This window comes from Dromiciops gliroides, chromosome 1, assembly GCF_019393635.1.
Source record: "Dromiciops gliroides isolate mDroGli1 chromosome 1, mDroGli1.pri, whole genome shotgun sequence".
Lineage (NCBI taxonomy): Eukaryota > Metazoa > Chordata > Mammalia > Microbiotheria > Microbiotheriidae > Dromiciops > Dromiciops gliroides.
The window spans coordinates 757,234,898-757,246,658 of NC_057861.1; positions in this window are offsets into that span (position 1 = coordinate 757,234,898).

Here is an 11,761-nt window from a genome sequence, read left to right on the forward strand (position 1 = left end):
GAGGGAGGGAGGGGGAGAGAGAGAGAGAGAGAGAGAGAGAGAGAGAGAGAGAGAGAGAGAGAGAGAGAGAGAGAGAGAGGGAGAGGGGGAGAGAGAGAGAGAGAGAGAGAGAGAGAGAGAGAGAGAGAGAGAGAGAGAGAGAGAGAGAGAGAGAGAGAGAGAGAGAGAGGACGACGGATTGGCCTGAAGTGAGTGAGTGAATGAGAGAGGGAGGGAGTTTTGTCTGTGAGTAAAGGCTATGTATGAGTAGGGAGGGGGAGGAACAGCCCAGATTCTGACAGGCTGCCTCACTTATGCTCCTTGCTCCCCAACGCACACCTCTCTTCAAATACCACCATTCTCATTTTTTTTTTAAACTCTCCCTACTTTAAAGTAAGGGGAATTTTTTTCCCTCCGAAGGTGCCCTCCCTCTTTTCTACTGTATCTCTCCTTCCTGTTTTTTTTTTCTTTTAAATTAAAAAAAAAGTTTAAAGGAACAAGACCAACTGGATTGGAGGGGGGAAGACACTATCCCCCTGTTAAAACCTTGGACAGCCACCTGGCTATGAAGGTGAGAGGCTTGAGACTAAAAAGGGGATGGAAGCAGTTAGGGGAGGAGGGAGGGAGGGCGGGCGGGCATGGGGGAAGGGGAGAGGAGCTGGACCCTGAATGAAACTGAAAAGATGGTGTTCCTCTTTCCTATTCATTCACATTTAAATGTCCAGGGTTATCAACACTGGCAAAGGATCTGAAGGCAACAGAGGAACGGTACTTTTGTTTGGGGTCATAGAATATAGTACACATTTCCCAAGTACAAAATGCATCAGGGCATTGAGAGAGAGAGAGAGAGAGAGAGAGAGAGAGAGAGAGAGAGAGAGAGAGAGAGAGAGAGAGAGAGAGAGGAGGGAGAGAGAGAGGAGAGAGAGAGAGAGAGGAGGGAGAGAGAGGAGGCTACAGTGGGAAGAATCACTTAATGTGACATGTACAGGATTGCCTGCTATTTGAATCTCCTCTCTCTCTCTCTCTCTCTCTCACACACACACACACACACATACACACACAAGCTTACAGCTGTCTTCACAATTCACAGATCCAACCCCAAACTCACTCGCTCTTTCCCACTTTATTTTATATACACTGAGCAGTTCTGCCTGAATAATTAGTTCTGTAGGGAAACCAATCTGAGAGGTATCCTGTGGGATGGTTTACTTCATCATGTGACCACTCTTCGACTTGGTTCCCCCCCTCCCCCCCCCCAGTTCTTTAATGGCTCCTATCTTTTAGTGTGTTTCTTCTTGCTCAGAGGAGAAAGATGGAAGAGAAATCTTTCTGTTTTTTCATTTCCATTTCCAAATAAAAGATGAACAAGACTTTTGGAAACAGTACCTTTCTGAGGGGGTCCTTATTGGCCCTGGGCTGCCTTCCCTTTATTGGCTCTATTCTGCCCTTTTCTTTTATCCTGAAGAAGTTTCTCGAAGCTCCCTCTCTCTACCTGCCTCTCTGTGGGCTTCCCTCTCCCACACAGAAACCCTTTCTATTTCTGTAGGCAGCTTAAATGTTGGTACCCAGTGTGTATCGTGCAGTACAGTTCAGCAGCATCATTGTGGTAGAAAAAAATCATTTCTAAATCTAACCACCAATTCCCCTAAACAATGAGGGCATAAGATCTAAGCAGGGAGGGATGGAAGGTAATTGTGGAAACAAGTTCAAATGAGAGAGGTAAATGAACAATCAACAATGGTGTGATGCAGTATATAGAAAGCCCACTCTTTCCAAAATAACACTTTCTAAGGCATTCCTTGCCATTAACACCCTCTTGCATTTGTGCTTTGAGATCGGCTACCCTCAGTTCTGACCCTGGTACTGCTCAGGATGTGTCAGGCATTCACTTTCTCACCCCTGCCTTTTTTTTTGGGGGGGGGGGAGAGGTGGGAGGGGGAGAAGAGCCAGAGTGGAAGGCAGTTGCACTGTCCTCTTCTCCTAAACATAATATGTGTAATATAATCCTTCAGATGATATACTTAAATATTTGGAATCTCGTAAACACAAGCCCCAAACATATTGTAATTCAATTAAGTTTTACAAGTGATTCTGAAAGAGTACTAAAAGTTTAAGTGACTGCAGGAAAGCCAGGCAGGGGGAACTAGAAGGGAGTGGAAATAAGTCCTGCTTGCAGCAGCCCCACATCATCCCTTCTCACGACTTGGCCTACGATAGGTGTCTGTGGGTGGGTGGGTGTTTCCTGGATTTATTGTTTGTGAATGGGAGTCTGAAAGAAAAACCCAAGCCTTCTCATCTCCCATGTGCATTTATTTGTTGCTGGTGACTGAGGTGTGCTAGCAAACCCAGGTCCATTGCAAACTCAGCATTAACCTGCTTGATGGACCTCAAGCCCCCACCCCATCCCTTCCTGCAAAGCTCACTTCATGTGGCATCATCCTCAATAACTTGCAATGCTCCTTCCTCCCTCCCCCCCCCCCCGCTGCCCCCAACAGCAGCAGCCAAGGAGCTTTGGATTTTGTGGCTCTGGGGGTATAGGCAGGCCCTCAAGAAAAGTTGGAAAGATTTACCTTAGTGTTTGCGATGCTCCCACTAGCACACTCTCCTTGAATGGGGATAGAGGAAGGCAAGAGCTTCTTGGTAGTATTCCTAATGGGAAGCTTTATAGCAGACTGCTGATTTGTACACTCACACATTGGTACCACTCAAACTAAAGAGGGCTGGGGCTTTGTTTGGGATTGGTTAGGGTTAGCATTACATCAGCAAGTGACTGGTTTTTCCAGTGTGAGACATATTTCTCTCATAATTCATTATCTAATGGAAAACCCTATTTGTCTAAGATGACACAAACTGTTGGGTGATACACGGAGCCAGTGAATCTTCAGCCTTTTAATAGAATACCATTTAGAGAAAATGAGAACTGAACAGGCATCCCACACTGAGGAACCAGCTCACAACTTTTCTCCTACTACTCATACACGGTGGGGGGGGGGGGAAACAGTCATCTCCTTCCAGACTCAGTTTTACTTCTCCAAATCAGAGGGGTCACTTCAATCATTCAGCTCTCAGTTTACAGACTGGATTCTTGGGGCACTCACTGAAAAAAAAAAATGGACCTGCTTTCAGAGAAACTCATTTTAGCAGGGCAAAACTCAGAGAGAAACTCATTTCAAAGACATTTGCAAAGTGTGCCTGCCCATACAAAGTCCCTCTTGGACTGGGGAGTCCTTTGTCTGCCTCCCCCCTCTCCAGGACCACAGTTTGATTGGGACACTCAGAGTCTCCTCCTGAAGCATTTCTTTTTAAAATCAGGAACAATTTTATAAATCCTCCTGTTTTCCAAACAAAATCCCTCCCAGTTCCTGGGGACATGGCAGGCTTAGGAAAAGGAGTCCTCTCCCTTTTTTGTCCTACTCAGAAATCATTCTTCCTAAGTATCTTTCTTACCCCCCTCCCCCCACTCCTCTCTGTGGTAACAGAACTTTAATACCATGAGATTCAGAGAGATGAAGTCTTTTCACAATAAGAGGGAAGTTTCTCAGGTTGAGCTAGAAGCCAGAAAACCTGGGTAACAATTTTGAGGGGCTGAATGCCCTGTGTGCAAGGAAAGCCCTTGAAGCACAAGCCAGATAAAATGTGCAAAATTGGGAGCTAATGGGAGCCATATGAGCAGATATGTTGTTTTGTTTGCAGGATTTAACTTGCATAAAATAAACTTTTCACTGTGCCCACAAGCAAAATGCAGAGGCTCCTGGCCTTCTGTTGTATGAGATAGTCTCAACAGGTCCTTTTCAGCTGAGGGCAGGCTGGAATTTTTGATAGGATGGTCCCAACTGACCAAAGACAGTGGATGTGTGTATATGTGTGTATGAGTGTATGTGTGCACGAATGTACACTTTGGACAGTTGATATCTGTAGTGTGCTCTAAAGTTTGCAAACACTTTATGTACATTATCTTATCTCAGCATCATACTAGTCCTCTAAACTTGTTGCTAGAGAATTATTAGGGCTACAAATATGGGTAACCCTGACCATTTTATAGGAAGGGACATTGAGGCTCAAGGAAATGAAATTACTCAGAGGTGGTATTGGAACCTAGGTCTAGCACTCTAGATGACTCGAATTGGGATGCCTAACCAATCTCACCTTGTATCAAATAAGGGTCCTTAAAGTGAACACAGAGAAGTGTGAATGACTGCAGGAAGAGTTCCCCACACCTGGCCAAACACTCAACCACCTTTGGTGAGGGACAAAAAGAGCTCGGAAGTATTCCATTCCTTTTCCTCCTCTCTTCCTCCTGTCCTGTCCTGTCCTATCCTGTCCTGTCCTGTCCTGTCCTCTCCTCTCTTCCTTTCCTTTCTCTTCCTTTCTTATCTCTTCTTTTCTTTCTTTTTAAAATGGACTTGTGTCCAAATTAGTTTGGGGACTCTTAGGAAAGGAATTTACCAGTATGGATTGGCAAATGCTCTACAATTTCACCTTTTGGAGCTGCCTTGGGCACAGAGGGGATACTCAGTAATAACATTTATCTAGGGCTTTGCGATTTGCACAATGTGGTACAATTGCCATCTTCTTTGAGTCCCACAAGCCTGGGAGGCAGGCACTATTGTTATCCTCAAGTCATAGATGAGGAAACTGAGGCTGAAAGTTGGGCGAATTGCCCCGGGCCATCCAAGTACTAAATGTCTGAGGCTGGATTTGAACTCAGGGCTTTCAGACTCCAAGACCAGTGTTCTTATTGATGACAGAACCGAGGAACCTCAAAGAGCTGAGTGAGTTGTTACCAGTACAGGGTAACACAGCCAATGACTGCTAGAGTCAGGGCTAGAACAAGGTCTTGTGTCAATCAGAGGCTAGCTCACCAGATATTGTGGCTACTGCTTCTCTCAATTGCTCTTCATATCAGTCCCCAGCAGCTAGCAATGGATGCCTGCCTAGGAGAGAGTTCCATGGCAGCTGCCGCAATTTCATTTTTTGGTCCAATCAAGATGGCCTTATTTCTTTAAACAAGGCGGGGGGGTCTCTCCCTCCCTCCCCGTCCCCTCCCCTTCTCTCCTCTCCTCTCCATGACACCCTCCATAGAATGGGTGTTTAGGGTTAAAGCAAACCAGCAAAGAAGCCAGATCTTCAAACCTTCAGTGTTCCTCACCCTGGGCTGAGCAGTATCCGATGCCCAGGTGCCTTGATTTCCCTCTCCTTTTGGGCAGCCTGGTCTCTGGCTTCTGTCACTGTATTGCTGCTATCAGTTCCTAACCTCCTCCTTCCTCCTCCCCCTCCTCCTTCTCCCCCTCCTCTTCCCCCAAGGCAGGTCCATTCATTCCATTGGCTCCTCAGACAGGCAGCCAGCCTTTCTGACTCCCTCCCTCCATACCTCTCTGCCTGCCTGCCTGCCTGCCTGCCCCCTCCTTCCCTGCCTCCCTTCCCTCTCTCTGCCTGCGTGCTGAAGCTCTGTACCTTGAGCAACACCTGCTGGTGGTTCCCAGGGAGCACGCTAGCTAACGGGCCAGACCAGGCAACTGAGCTAAGAGCTCACAAGCTTTGCTGGGATTGTGAGTCAGGGCATTCCTCATTCCTCGGGGCAGTGTCCAGCCATTTGCAGAAGGGGTTTCCATTCACTCCTTTTCACACAACCAGGACCCTAGGGCTGCTGTAGAGAACAGCTCTCCATCTTTCTCCTCCTCCTCCTCTGCCCCCTCTTCTTTTTCTTCTTCCTCTTCCTCTGCCTACTCTTCCTCCATCTTTTGGCAGCTTAATAATGGGTAGGGGGATTGAGGACCCCCCCCCCCATTTAGCCAATGCAGCTTGGATATTGGACTCAAATCTTGGTGCAAGGCATTGCAAGCAGAGGGTCATGGGGTCCAACCTGTGGTTGGCCTGGCAGGAAGTCATTGTTTTCCTATTGGATTCTGGATCTGAAAAGGATTGATGCTCCCCTCTCAGGAATTGGCCCAGCTCAGATGCTTATCTGGGGAGAGTTCATGACTTCTGAAAAGGCTGGAAAGCTGCACCCACTCTGAGCATAAACATGCCAAATAACCCCCATCCCTGGAAGGAAGAGCAGCCTCTATGAAGCCATGTGAGCAGTAACTTGGCAATCAAAGGCATTGGAGTGGGACCTGGGGGTCTCTGCCTTCCTCAGGTGTACCAGGTAGAGCAACATGCCAATTAGGTCCTGCCTTGCTGCCTGCCCCCGTCCTGCACTAATGGCCAGGCAGGTGGCATTGGCTTCGAGGCATGGTTTTCTACCCCATTAGGGAGCTGGTCAAAAATCAAAGTTCTTTTAAGGACAAGAGCAGCTTTTTGGGGGTGGGGTGGAGTGGGGCTATTTTCTGTATGGCCTTTTGTCTTGTGACAGCTATTGAACAAGAATTTCTACACTAATGTTTACTTTGGGCAATTTCTGTCCAGATACAAAACTGGCAGAGACTGAGAATAAAGAATGTTCCCCCACCCCTTCCCTCACCCAAGCTAACTGTTTAGCTTGCCTTTTTGTATCATGGATCTTTCCTTCTAACTCCAGGGACTTATGAATGAAACAGAAGACTTTTGGGGGTGGGGTGGGAGGAGATAAGGTGGGAAGAGAGGGCATCATTGGATTGTAACTATAGACCTGGAAATAACCAAGTGGCCATCTGGTTGGAACCCTCCCTTTTACAGATGAGGAAACTGAGGTTCATAAAAGTCAAGTGACTTGACCAAGAGCACATAGGCAGCAAAGAATCACCGGGAGGATTTGAATCCAGATCCTCAGACTCTAGAGGCATTATTTTTTCACTTCATTCAAACAGAAAAGCTTGGAAACATGAACCCCTTCAAAGCAGGGGACTGAAGCCATTGGGGACTCAGGGAAGAGACTGGGCCCTGCTGACAAGGCAGTGTGGCTTTTAGTTCTTTCTTGTGAAAAACATATTTTCCCAAAAGTTTCATTTCTGATTTATCTCATCTGGGGAACTAAACATGAAACCTGACTGTGGAGAAAAATCAGAATGTTCTTAGCATCTGGGGTCAAGAGCAGGCAAACCTCCTGGCCTTCGAAGAGTTGGTGTATCTTCAAAGAGCCTAGCCTGAAATATGAAAACATGGAGAATGTCTAAAGGCATTTGCTGCAGAGATGTTTCAGGAAACCATGATTAAGGGCTCATCAGATGGTGCAAATTAAATAGGTAATTGGCAAACCCTGCCAGTTTGCTGGAGAGCTCCACCCCTTCATAACACTCAGGCTTGGGTGGTAAGCTGGTGGCCAGAAAGTGAGCAGCATTTGCCATCTACAACCAGGAACGATCAATTCGAGAGTCTCAGAACAGAGATGCCAAGGTAGACTGCAGGACATCACCAAAATAATGATCCTCAAACCTGGGGACAAATGATTGCACTGAGGCTAGCCTGCCAACCTATATCTCTCTCTTTCTCTTTGAACTACAAATTCAGATACTAGATTTAAAACTGGAAGAGAGCTCGAGATCACAGATTTAGAAATAAAAGGTAGCATAGAGACCATTGAGTTTGAGCTTTTTATTTGGCGTGAGAAAACCAAGGTCCAGAGAGGTTAAGAGATTTGCCCAAAGTCTCAGAGGCAGGTTTGAAGCTAGGTCCACCTAATTCAAAGTCAATGCTCTGTCTCACATAGACCTGCTCCAGTGTTGGACCATCAAAATAGATAGGAAAATGGCAGCAAATTTGAGGAATCACATGCTCTTAAATATCAAGCATATTTGAGTGAGACTACTACACATTAGATAACTGATAGCAGCCCCTCCTTTTGCACACTGGGAGGTATCTAAGATACTTTGCCCAACTTTCTCAATAAATTGCTGCCTAATAGTTGTCTACTGATTTGGAGACCAGCAAAAAACATTGATTAGCACTGGCCTCAAACCCAGCCCTCTTCAAAATACAAGGCTGGGTGTTTTTTACTTTTGTTTTTATTATTTTAGATTTTCATTGTCCCATTTAGCAACTGATAATAACTGGTATTGATGCAATGCTTGAAAGATTGTAAAGCACTTTATACTGATTATCTTATTTGAACTTCATGACAACCTGACAGAGCAGGTCAGTCATATGGTTATTATCACCCTCATTCTCAGCCTCTTTTCACATATGGGGAAACTGAGGATAGAAGAAAGTCAATGACAGATCAGTAAACTAGAATCAGAGACATCTCATTCCGACCCCCAAGTCCAGCCCTTAACATACATCAGATTGTCTCTTTTCCCAGGAAACTCAAGACAGCTCAGGCAGGCCTAAAATGCTTCAGATAACCGCCCTTCCTCTTTTCAAAGCAAATACTGATAATATAGTATGATATTATAATGGAGAGAGACAGAGAGAGAGGGAGAGGGAGGGGGGAGAGAGAGGGAGAGAGACGGAGAGAGACAGAGAGAGATGCAGGGAGGGAGAGAGAGAGAGGGAGGGAGACAGACAGAGACAGACAGAGACAGAGACAGAGAGACAGAGAGACACACAGAGAGACAGAGGGAGACAGAAGGGAAACAGAGAGACAGAGAGACAGACAGAAACAGAGCAAATAGGGGGCACATAAACTTTGGTTCCTCTAAGAGGTGGTTACAAGCAAGATGATATTCTCTAAACTATGTTTCCTACTTTGGATGCTGGAAGACTGCCAGGTGCTCCCTCAGTGGCTTCTTGATCCCCTCTGCCCTCCTCTTTTGGAGGCACTGATATCTGGATTGCTATCAACCCAGAAGTTTAAGCATCAGCTACCTGTCTACATAGGCCACAGAGAAGAATGGGATCTGCCGTAATGAGACTCCCTGGTGTTTGAACTAGTGTTCTCCAGGAACGGAGGGTCACCTTTCCCAAGGTTAATCTCCTGCATCACGCAGATGGCTTTGATCATTCAGAAAGTACTGCAATGACAGGGAGTTGCTTAAAGATGAAAAGCATCTTGGGGGTGGGGAGGTGAAGGGGAGGATGAGAGAAAACTGAGCCATGGTGAGGGGGTGAGAAAATTGAGACATGGAGCTACTTTCTCATCTCTTCTAAGAACTGAATCACTCCCAAACCAAAGGTAAAAGGTCTCCTTGGGAGCCCAATGCCTGAGCTGACTCCCAGATGAATCAGAAATACCTCTATTTTTCCCCTGGATGGAGTGACCTTCCAGTCTACTTAAAGAAACACATTATTTTAGAGATGCTGGAGCTTATCCCTCAGTAGGTTTAACATGAGGCAGGGAGGCTCAAACAGCCAATTTATCTTTAAGTTCTCATATACTGGGGGTGGGCAGGATATGAACTTACAGGAAGACAGTAGAGTACAATGGACAGAGCTTAATATTTGGAGTCTGAGACTCAGGGCTGAATCCAGGCTTTGCCATCTGCCACCTATGTGACCTTGGCACAAGGAATCCCTTTCTTTGGTCTTTTGTCTAGAATGAGAGAATTGGATCAAGGTATGTTCCTGGACCCTTCCAAATAGAAGATCTAAGATCCTAAGACTGCTTCTTGTTTATACTTTTTTGCCTCACTGGGATAGCCCAATGACCTGTTCTGAATGGAGAATTTCTGGGGCAAAATGCAAGGGAAAGCCTTCCTTGGTTGGAGGTGGCCCCCTGCCTTCATGTATCATCAACAGCAGAGAGCATAACTCCCTCTGGTCCAGAAGAGAAACAGAGAGAAAGAGTCCAAAGTACCCAAGCTTTTCAGCTCCGATGAGCCTGTGCCCCTCCCCCACCTGGGCCACTGCTACTCAAGCCTACCTCCTAGTTCCCAGCAGGGGTGAAAAACCCAAGTTCTGCCTCAGCACCAGCATAGACCCCTGTAGTCTCCCCCCTGCCAAGGGTTCAGCCCTCTCACCAGACTGTGAGCTTAGTTCCAGACGACACTGGTGCTTCAGCTGATTCAGAGGCTCTGGGGGTCTCCTTCTCTGGTGAGGCCTTCCTGGGACTGGATCTGTGTCAGGGTGACTATGATGTTGGGCTCCACTCCTGTCCACTCCTGTCTCAGAACAGTAGCTCCTTCCTTCTGACCTTCCAAGCTGTTCTTGGTTAGAAGATGATTTCAGCACATTCTTCTGAGTACCCAAGTTTTTCCTGGTGGCCACCTTGGAGGGCTAGCTAAGGCTATCCAGAGCTTTCCTTCACTAGGGTAAGTAATGTAGTTTACTTTGGAAATCCTTTCTTGCACTTCCACTTATCATTGTTTTCAGAGGCTTGCCTCTAATTTTGAAAGGTCAATCCAGCAAAGATAGACCAGTAGGTGTAGTTTCTGGAAGTTTGTATCTTTAAAAAAAAAAAGTGATAAAATAGTTTTAGTGTCATTTCCCTGTATCTCTACACTAAACCACAATGGTGGGGGCGGGGGGACGACTTTATTTTGGATGGGGCTCATGATCATAGAAAACCTTAAAATATGTCATGAGGGCCCCTAAAATGATGGGGAATGAAGGACAAGTCATCACATTACTCAGAAGAGATAAGAGAAAGGTCTCCACCAGATCTTGACCCAAAAGGGTGGTGGAGGGACAAGAATAGGCAGTGATCTCCTAGGGAGCAGAGGAAACATGTCAGCATTGCATCTGGGACCAACCCAAATGTCCCAGAATATAGCTTGGGAAGAATTAAGATGGTGGCCCCCATTGAGAAGGGTTCAACCAAAGGGTTCTCCTAGTTTCAAGGAACTTTTGTTTCCTTGGATGCTGTTTGTCTCTTGGTTAGTCATCGAAAACACACGTAAACCCAGCCAGTTTGCTCAGCTGTTGCTGATGTCACCATGGCCCACTAAGAGGCAGTGACTCTCATAATCCCCCTTTATTAATCATAGGACAGGAGGAAGTGGAAGTGGATGACATCATCAGAAAGGAGGGCTAGCTCCCTCGGGCTTTCTGGAGTGGCTTGCTTGGAGCATTTCTTAAGTGTGATATGAACGCCATCATCAGAACACGCTTTCTCCATCTGAGCAATCAGCTCCAACACCCCAACGCTGCAAACTTTGGTGGAAGAACTCACCTTGAAAATCTCAATTTCAGAGTTTGGGCTAGATCACAGCAGGGTTCTGTGTCCCCACCCACCCACTCTCCCCACTTTCTGCTCACTCTCCCTTGTCCCTAAGACCCAGGAGATCTGGCCTTTGGCAAAAAAGTGAACATGGTCTCTGAAACCCAAAGGGCTCCAATGGAGCAGTGCCACATCCTCCTGCTTATTGATATCCCTGGCCCAGAGTAGCCAGTTTGCTCCATTGTAGACATTGATTCAACCTAAGCAGGACTGTGACTTCTGCACTGGCAAGTACCTAAATGAATCCATTCGAGCACCATTTAGAGAGTGTCTCCTCCATGTTAGACACAGTCATAAAGTCACTGATTAGAGGGGCAATGAGGATCAATCCCTTCCTTTTAACAAAGAAGGATTTAGAACCCAGGAGCTTAAGGGACTCGCCGGGTCACCTGAGTAGTAAACATCAGAAGTGGGATCTGAGCCTGGGTGCTGGGGCTAGGAAAACAAACAAAAAACATTGGCCCTTCCACCCTATGGGGAGGGGGGAGGGGCACAAAATGTGTACAGAGATAAGGAAAGGCAACATACAGGACAAGTGAATGGAGTCCTGAGGAAGGGGCTGAAGAAAGGACTCTGCTAGAGGGTGGCCCATCAGTGGTGTCCTGAAGGCAGCTAGGGATCCTGGGGGTGGGGAGGGGGTGTGCAAGACATTCTAAGCACGGGGAAACAACCAGGCAAAGCTGAGGCATTTTTAGCTTCCTTGGGATCTGGGCTCCATCACTGCCTGCTTCATGAGAGCATGACTGATCCCCCAACTGCTAGGGTCTC